Source organism: Chiloscyllium punctatum, chromosome 30 (assembly GCF_047496795.1).
Source record: "Chiloscyllium punctatum isolate Juve2018m chromosome 30, sChiPun1.3, whole genome shotgun sequence".
Taxonomy (NCBI): Eukaryota; Metazoa; Chordata; class Chondrichthyes; order Orectolobiformes; family Hemiscylliidae; genus Chiloscyllium; species Chiloscyllium punctatum.
Window position 1 is genome coordinate 14,366,927 of NC_092768.1, and position 10,427 is coordinate 14,377,353.

General features: G+C 49.5%; 1 pseudogene; it reads left to right on the top strand.

Moving 5' to 3' along the window:
* Positions 1-1,822: 1,822 nt before the first annotated feature.
* LOC140455206 (zinc-binding protein A33-like) lies at positions 1,823-10,209 on the top strand (annotated as a pseudogene).
* Positions 10,210-10,427: the final 218 nt, after the last annotated feature.

Sequence of the window (10,427 nt, forward strand, 5' to 3'; positions counted from 1 at the left end):
CTTTCAGCCCAACAGGTTAACACTGACCCTCCGAAGAGTAACCCACCCAGACCCATTCCCCTACCCTATGTTTATCCCTGACTAATGCACCGAACACCACAGGCAATTTAGCAAGGCCAATGCACCTGAGCTGCACATCTTATTCTGGCGAATGTGTCAGACATCCCTCAACCCTCCCACTGCAGAAAAGACCAACAAAGAATTAAATCAGATGGACCACTGGCCTCCAAATCTTTTCTGAACTTTTTCAAGATTCCCAACATCCTTCCTGTAACAGGGACACCAGAGCCTCCAACAGGGACTGAGATCATGAACAAGGGACACTGGAGGACATGTCAACAATGAGATATGATCAGCATCACCAGGTCATTCCTTTCAGAATTGGAGGAAGTTATTGTCACAATCAATAGCCCAGACAGCATCCATCGCATCATGGAAGGAGATACATCCTTCTATATTTGGATCAATTTGGGAGCCAGGGATACAATTTCCCCTAAATCCCTCACTGTTCCAAACCCGACTGCATTCCCCGTCCTGTGAAGGGCCTGATCTGACTCCACCGCCTATGGGAGCCCCTATTGGGAAAACACCTCTCACTTGGGTCTGGGCCGCCTAGACAAATCCCCCCAATGACTCCATGTGGCAGTGAGTCCCACATCCCCACCAGTTGATTGAAGAGAAGGACACTCTCATGGAGTCTCATGTCCCGTCAGGCCCTCCCGCTGCCCCCTCTCTGGGAGGGGGAGATACATTCTGAGGGAGAATTGCTGCCGTGTGTCCAGTTTGGTGGAAACCCTTGGGGTTGAATATCCCTGGTGCGGATTCCCTGGACTGTCTGTTGTATTTAGTGGGATCCAGCAGTGAGCCTGGAGAAATAGTGGAAATGACACCAACAGGATTCCCACTGGTCTCCTGCCCCAAGCTGCAGCCAATTCTGGGCCTGCCCTTTCGGAAGGATGTCAAGGCTGAAGGGATGGTACAAGGGGAGATTTCCCACAATGGGACCAGGGATGAGGCTCTTCAGTTCTGTGCAGTGACTCCCACAGTGAGGATTGAGAGGATCCTGGTGGATTGTAAGGGAGAGGTGAGGAGGCGCTGGACAATATGTTTCAGCTTGTGTTTCCCCCAGAGTCAAACACAACTTGGCCATCCGTGCCTGGGGCTGCTTTGGGACTGAAGGATATGAAGGAGAGCAGCAGGCTGCCAGTCACTCCCAGGACAAAATCCCCACCCCCTCCCATCCTCTCTCCACCCACCTACCCCACTCCCAACCGACATTCCCTCTCACCTCCCAGCTTCAGGGATTCCCATGGTTTTGCCAGGACCAAACACTTGTTGGGACGGCCAGGAGCTTAACAATGTACAATTTATATTGGGGGTTTGGGGGTTTGGGGGTTTGGGGTTTGGGGGTTTGGGGGTTTGGGGGTTGGGGGTAGGGGGTTGGGGGGGTTGGGGAGTTGGGGTTTGGGGGTTGGGGGGGTTGGGGGTTTGGGGGTTTGGGGGTTTGGGGGTTGGGGGTTGGGGGGTTGGGGGTTTGGGGTTGGGGGTTTGGGGGTTGGGGGTTGGGGGTTGGGGGTTTGGGGTTGGGGGGTTGGGGGTTTGGGGGTTTGGGGGTTTGGGGTCTGTTACTCATTTCCTGAAAACGGAATGCTCCAGTCACATCCAGCGGACGGCGAATGAGTCCGAGACTCTGCGATGGACGGTACCGGTGGATACAGAAAGGAAGCCCTGTATGAACTATCACCATCTCGGTGCTGCCTGAGCTGAATGTGTTCAGCAGCGCAGGGACAGTGAAAGTGAAAGGGGTTTGAATCAGGAAGTGCTGAGGGTGAACATGGCTTTCAGACAGCATTTCCTGAGTTGGACCGAGAAGGTAATCTGTCCCATTTGTCTGGATTTCTTCACCGATCCGGTTATACTGGATTGTGAACACAACTTCTGCCGCTCCTGTATCACCCAGAGTTGGGAAAGGCGAGGGAGAAACTCCTGCCCGGAATGTAGACAGGAGTTTCCGGACAGAAACCTCAGAGGAAACCGGGCCTTAGCGAATCTGACCGAGAAAGCTCGAAAATTAAATGTGAATCCACAAGAGAAGGAAAGTAAACATCACTGTGAGGAACATCAGGAAGGACTGAAGCTGTTTTGTGAAACTGACAAGAAATTGATCTGTCTGGTTTGTAGAGATTCTCGGGAACACAAATCTCACAACTTCATCCCGATTAAAGAAGCTGTTGGAATCTACAAGGTAAAAGGAAACAGATTCCATCTCCTGATTAGTTTATCACATTTTCATGGTCTAACACTTTTATTTTCTGATTTTCTCTCCCAATCCCAGGATCGGGTGAAATCTTCCTTGGATTCTCTCACAGAGAAAAAATCAGCAGCTCTAGGAATAGAGCGGGAGCAGAAACAGAAGATTTCCCAAATTCAGGTAAAATCTCCCCGGGTTCGGCTTCAACATTTGATTTGTTCATTTATTTTTTTTTGCAGAAACATATTGTTTTTATATTTCCCCTGACAGGAGGAATCCAGTAGTCTGCAGACTCACATCAAATCTGAGTTCACTAAAATGCACCAGATGCTGACTGAGAAAGAGCAGAGTTTACTCCGAGATCTCAGGGAACAAGAGGAAAACATTCTCAAAGCAATGGAGCAAAATCTTTGTGAAATTCAAAAGAATTTAAATTCTCTTCAGCAGAAACTCTCAAACTTGGAAAAACAATTGGAATAAACAGACGGAGTGATATTTCTGACGGTGAGGGATTATGTTTCAGTTTAGTTCAGTGAAAGAGACACCCATCCTCCGTCACTATCTCCCTCTGCTGCTTTCTCCATCATGGCATTCTCCACTTTCCTGTTCAATATATTTGTCTCCATCACACTGTGTGACTGTGGGTTCCACATTCTCATCACTTTCTTGGTCAAGACATTTCCTGAATTCCCCATGGAATTGAATTGAAATGAATTTATTGTCACGTGCACCCAGGCACAGTGAAAAGCTTTGGTAAAAACAATGACTGCAGATGCTGAAAACCAAATACTGGATTAGTGGTGCTGGAAGAGCACAGCAGTTCAGGCAGCATCAAACGAGCAGCGAAATCAACGTTTCGGGCAAAAGCCCTTCATCAGAAAAGCTTTGTCTTGCAAGCAATCCAGGCAGATCACTGAGTTAAGTCACATAGACAGTAAATAATAGGCAAACAGCGGCAAAAACAAAAATACAGGTACAGGCGAATGTTAAGGGTTTGTGAGTCCACTCAGTATTCGAACAAGAAACTGGTGCATGTGTTCAGGATTCTGTACCTTCTTCCCAGTGGTAGAGGTTGTAGGAAAACATTGCCAGGGTGGGATGGATCTTTGAGAATGCTGGCGGCCTTTCCTTGACAGTGGGCCTGGTAGATGGATTCTATAGGTGGGAGGTTGGCCTTTGTGATTGTCCGGGCTGAGATCACCACTCTCTGTAACTGCCTCCAATCTTGAATGGTACAGTTGCCATACCAGGTAGTGATACATCCAGACAGAATGCTCTCCATGGCGCACCTACAAAAATTGGCAAGGGTATTCATATTCATGACAAATTTCTTCAGCTGCCTGAGGAAGAAGAGATGTTGTTGGGCCTTTGTAACCAGTGCGTTCACTTGAAGAGTCCAAGAAAGTTTGTTGTGGATGATCACTCCCAGGAGCTTGACACTCTCCACTTGTTCCACCTCTGTGCTGTTAATGTGCAGGGGAGGCATGAATAACAGCCCACCGAAAGTCAATAATAAGTTCCTTGGTTTTCTGGCATTGAGAGCTAGGTTGTTCTCAGTGCATCATTTTTCTAGGTCTTCCACCTCCCATCTGTAGTCTGTTTCGTCACCATCTGAGAGTCAACTGACTGTAATGGTGTCATCATCGAACTTGTAAATGGCATTAGTCTGGTATTTGGCGACACAGTCATGGATATACAGTGAGTACAGTAGGGGGCTGAGTACCCACCACTGGGGGGACTCCAGTGTTGAGTGTTAGTGAGGATGAAATATTGTTCCCAATCTTCACTGATTATGACCTGTGGGTCAGGAAACTGAGGATACACTTGCAGAGAGTGGGGCTTAGGCTGAGATCACTAAGTTTAGTAATCAGTCTCGAGGGAATAATAGTGTTGAAGGCTGAACTGTAGTCAATGATGGGATTCTTATGTAGCTGTTCTTGGTGTCAAGATGTTCTAGGGAGGAGTGAAGGACACTGATATGGCATCTGACATGGATCTATTGGTCCAATAGGCAAATTGGAGTGGGTCAAGAGCAATGGGGAGGGTGGAGTTGATTAATGACATGAGCACCAAATTTAGGGCCACTAGGTGGTCATCATTAAGACATGCTGCATGAGCCTTCTTAGATACAGGGATGACGTTGGCCCTCTTGAAACAGGCTGGGACAGTGGCCTGCTACAGGGAGAGGTTGAAGATGTCCAAGGAGACCTCTGCCTGAGGAAGAAGGTCTGTGCATGCTTTGAGTGCATGGCCTGGTACTCCGTCTGGTCCTATTGCTTTCATTGGATTCACAAGAAGGAAAGCTGATCTGACCTCTGATGCAGTGGCTGTTGGGATAGGTTCATCCAGACTTCTCTCCACCGAAATTTTGCTCAAAGCAAGCGTATAAGGTTTTCAGACAATCTGGGAGGGATATGTCATCGTCTGCTATCTTGCACTGTCTCTTTTTAGAACCTGTGATGTCAATCAGTCCTTGCCATAGTCGCCGGGTGTCTGTCTGGGTCTCTGGTTTAGTTCGGTGTTGGTCCTTGGCTGGCTTAATGGTTCTGCAAAAGTCATACTTGGATTCCTTATATTTGAGTGGCTCTCCTGAATCTGAAGGCCTCACACCTGGTTTTTGACAGGTTCTGTATTTATTTATTGGAATTATTTATAACTGGATGATGTTCACAGACTCACATGTTTAGATACCTTCAAAGTGAAAATACCTTTACTGAATCTATGGAACCAATCCCTTTCTTTATTGTAATTTGAAATATCAAAGTCAGATTTTTATCCATTAAAATATATTAATGTTCCTTTCAATCCTTTGTAATTGTTCAAATTTTGTATTTATTCTTCTGGTCTTCAATATCCTTGGTGTCACAACCTCTTTCTATTCGATGCCTGCAACAATCAGAATTGGCCATTCTCAGCAGTTTGTAACAATGTGAGTGTAATTGCTGCTTTCTGGATGTAGACAGTCAGTCTCTGTCAACTCAGATTGTGTTTTGTTTATTTCAGGAGGAATCATCTCGGAAGAGAAGGTAGGAGATGCACTTTACTGAAACTCAGTGCAAGTTGGTCAAATTATTCAGGAAAGCGTTTATGCCAAAATTCTAATCAATTTATGTTTAATATTTACAGAATTAGTGATACCGTGAATGCGCTCTCAATAACAGATGGTACCATCTCCACTGAAACATTCTGCAGCCTCTTCCCTTTTCTTGTATGGAAAGAAATGCAGGAAGCCACTCACCCTGCTAAAGCTCAGATAAGTTCCTCCTTTGGCCTGATTTATATTGTATAACTTGTATTTTTGTTCATGCAAGTATCAAAGTCTGTAATGAGCAAAACTGTAGTTAATCGGAATCAGTGGAAATCTCTCTACTTTTTTGAGTCATACTGAACACAAGGGAAGATGGTTGTGATTGTTCAAGATCAATCATCTCAGATCCCAGACATTTCTGGAGGAGTTTGTCAGAGTAATGGCTCGGCCTAAGCATCTTCAGCTGCTTCATGAATGGACTTCCCTCCGTCATAAGGTCACGGTGGAGGTGATGAGATATTCACTAACGATTTCACAATAACAGCATCATTTCCAACCTCTCAGATCCTGAAACAATCCATGTTCAAGTACAATGAGGCCATGACTTTGTCCAGCTTTGAGCTGACAAGTGACAAGGAACATTCGTGCCACACGAGTGCCAGGCAATGACCGTTTCCAACAAGAGAGAATGTAACAATCAACACTTGATGTTCAGTAACAATTCCATTCATCACTGCATCCTCCACTTGCAACATCCTGGAGGTTACCATTGACCAGAAACTGAACTCACCTGCCAAACACACACGATAGCTACAAGAGCAGGTCAGAGAGTGAAAAGTCTGCAGGCAGCAACTCACCTACTGACTCCTCAGTTACTAGTCCTCCATCTATAAGGCAGAGATTTGGTGTATAATAGAGGTCTCTCCACTTGCCTGGATGACTGCAGCCCCAATTGTACTGAAGAAGCTCAACACAATCCAGGACAAAACAGGCTGCTTGAATGGCACTCCATCCAATACCTCTCACATTCACTCCCTGCACCACTGACACACAGTTGCAGAAATGTGGACAATTTTAAAAAAAGTGTTAGAAAACTCACCAAGTCTCCTCAGAGAGCAACTTCCAATTATGCAACCTGAACTGGGTAAGGATAGCAGATAGACAGAAACACCATCAATTGCAAATTGTCCTGTATGCCATATACCATGCTGAATTGGGCCAAAATGCTGGAAATCCTCTCCTAACTGCCCAGTGGGTGTCCCTCCCCTACATGGATGACAATGGGTTAATGAGCAGTCTCCAGGATAATTAGGTTTGCACAATAAATGCTTGCCAAGACAGTGATGCAAAAGTCTCCCGAATGTGAAATATCATCTTCAGCTGGTCAGCTGTGACTGTTCAATCCCAAACCTTCACCAAGACAGGAAATCTCAGACACTGCTGTGTACGAGTTTTGAGAAGATTTGTAGCTCAGGTTGAGGTTCTGGATGTAGGTTTGCTCGCTGAGCTGGGAGGTTCATATCCAGAAGTTTCATCACCCTACCAGGTAACATGTAGGTTGTGGGCCTCAGGTGATTCCTGCTTTCTATTTATATGTTTGGGTTTCTTTGGGTTGGTGATGTCATTTCCTGTGATGATGTCATTTCCTGTGATGATGTCATTTCCTGTTCTTTTTCTCAGGGAGTAGTCGATGGGGTCTAACTCGATGTGTTGTCCTAGTCGAAGTGACGTCCTTCCTTATCTGCATCAGAACGTCACTTCAATGAGCCAACACACACTACAGCATAGCAGAACTACGGCAGAGCAGAGGAAACTCCTATACCGTGTATTCACAAAGAATGGATACCCAATGAACACAGTCCACCAATTTCTCAGCAACTAACCCAACCAAGCAGACAAGACACATCCAGAAACCCTAGCCACTTACCCCTACATCAAACACATCTCGGAAACGACTGCCAGATTACTCAGACCCCTCGACAACATGGTAGTCCACAAACCCACCAACACACTAAAACAGCAGCTAATGAACTTGAAAGACCCTATATAGACAAAAAGCAAAACTAATGTTATTTACAAAATATCATGCAAGGACTGTAACAAACACTATATTGGACAAACAGGCAGAAAACTAGCCACCTGGATACATGAACACCAACTAGCTACAAAACAACATGATCCTCTGTCACTAGTATCCTCACATACAGATAAGGAAGGACACCACTTTGACTGGGACAATAAATCCATCTTAGGACAAGCCAAACAGAGAAATGTACGCGAATTCCTAGAAGCATGGCATTCCAACTGGAACTCCATCAACAAACACATCGAGTTAGACCCCATCTCCCAACCCTGAGAAAAAGAACAGGAAATTACATCACCACAAGAAATGATATCACCAACCCAAACATATAAATAGAAAGTAGGAATCATGTACACTGCTTTGCATGAGGCCCACTGAAGATGTTACCTAGTAGGGTGACGAAACGTCTGGAAATGAAGCTGCCAGCTCAGTCTCTCTGTCTCCAGTGGCTGAAGAAGGGGGAGGTTGATCAGAGTTTGATCACTCTTTGATTTTCTCACAGACCACTTGAGGCTCCATTCTTAGTTTTAATGGTTCTATTCAAGCAAATACAGGGGATAGGTCCATTGGTCAGGCTGATGCACAAACTCCCCCCCCACACACCCCACCTCCCCCCCACACACGCCCCTCCCCCCCCACACACGCCCCTCCCCCCCCACACACACCCCTCCCACCCCCACACACACCCCTCCCCCCCCCACACACCCCCCCACACACACACCCCTCCCCCCCCACACACACCCCTCCCACCCCACACACACACCCTCCCCCCCCACACACACACCCCTCCCCACCCACACACACACCCCTCCCCCCCCACACACACCCCTCCCCCCCCCACACACACACCCCTCCCCCCCACACACACACACACCCCTCCCCCCCCACACACACACCCCTCCCCCCCCACACACACACCCTCCCCCCCCACACACACACACCCCTCCCCCCCCACACACACACCCCTCCCCCCCCACACACACACCCCTCCCCCCCACACACACACCCCTCCCCCCCCACACACACACCCCTCCCCCCCACACACACACCCCTTCCCCCCCACACACACCCCTCCCCCCCCCACACACACACACACCCCACACACACCCCCCACACACACACCCCTCCCCCCCCACACCCCTCCCCCCCACACACACCCCTCCCCCCCCACACACACCCCTCCCCCCCACACCCCTCCCCCCCCACACACACACCCCTCCCCCCCCACACACACACCCCTCCCCCCCCACACACACACCCCTCCCCCCCTACACACACCCCTCCCCCCCTACACACACACCCCTCCCCCCCCACACACACACCCCTCCCCCCCCACACACACACCCCTCCCCCCCACACACACACCCCTCCCCCCCCCTACACACACACCCCTCCCCCCCTACACACACACCCCTCCCCCCACACACACACACCCCTCCCCCACCACACACACACCCCTCCCCCCCACACACACACCCCTCCCCCCCCACACACACACCCCTCCCCCCCCACACACACACCCCTCCCCCCCACACACACACCCCTCCCCCCCCACACACACCCCTCCCCCCCACACACACACCCCTCCCCCCCCACACACACCCACACCCCTCCCCCACACAAACACACACCCCTCCCCCCCACAGACACACACCCCTCCCCCCCACACACACCCACACCCCTCCCCCACACAGACACACACCCCTCCCCCCCCACAGACACACACCCCTCCCCCCCACACACACACACACCCCTCCCCCACACAGACACACACCCCTCCCCCACACAGACACACACCCCTCGCCCCCCCCACACACACTCCTTCACCCCCCCCACACACACCCCTCCCCCCCACATACACACACCCTCCCCCCCACACGCACACACCCCCACACGCACACACCCCCACACACACACACCACTCCCCCACACACACACACCCTCCCCCCCACACACACACACCCCTCCCCCCCCACACACACCCCTCCCCCCCCCCACACACCCCCCCACACACACACCCACACCCCCCCCCCACACACACCCACACCCCTCCCCCACACAGACACACACTCCTCCCCCACACAGACACGCACATATCCAGACCCAGGGACTGTCTCTAATTCTCTGTGTTTCTCTCCCAGTCTCTGTGACCCTGGATGTGGAAACAGCGCATCCCCGGCTTGTGGTCTGTGAGGATCTGAAGAGTTTAAGACGGGCCGGGACACGGAGGAGTCTCTCTGACACCGGGAAGAGGTTAACAGATCGTTCCTGTGTCCTGGGATCAGAGGGATTCACATCGGGGAGACAATACTGGGAGGTGGAGGTGGGGGGGAATCGGGGCTGGAGTCTGGGAGTAGCCTCAGAGTCTGTGGAGAGGAAGGACTGGGTCAGTCTGATCCCAGAGAATGGATTCTGGATCATGGGGCGGGTTGGGCATCAGTTTTATATAAACTACTCTCCTCAATCCCCTCTCCCTGACGGTCAGATCCCCAGGAAGGTGGGAGTTTATCTCAGTTATGAATCTGGGACAGTTTCATTTTACAACGTGGACACCAAGTCCCATCTCCACACCTTCACTGGGAAACTTTATCCTTTCTTCGGGACCTGGGATGAAAACAAATTTCTGAGAATCAGCTGTTAAAGGGGCGTGGCCTCCCTGACGTCACAATGACCCCCGGGTTTAGGGTCTGGGTCAGGGATTGGGGTCAGAAACCTCCCATTGACAACAAGATGTTACTGAATGTGTTATTGAATTCTGAGATTATACTTTGTAACATCACAACCAAACTGTCAATAAATCAGATACAAATATAAATGTCAGATGGTGAAAATAAAAAGTAAATTAAATATCTTGTGTCTCCCCTTCCTTCATTTACTCCCTGCTTCAAGTCCCATCCTCCATCTCTTCACCTGTTTCCCAGTCTGGAGCTGGGATTTCTCTGTGTTTCTCACTCTACACCCGGAACATGAAATCCTGAGGGAGAAATCCAAACACTGAAAGGTGACATATCTGCATTTAAATAGCATCCTCTAGTGAGCTGTTTGTATCATTGGGGCGGAGATTT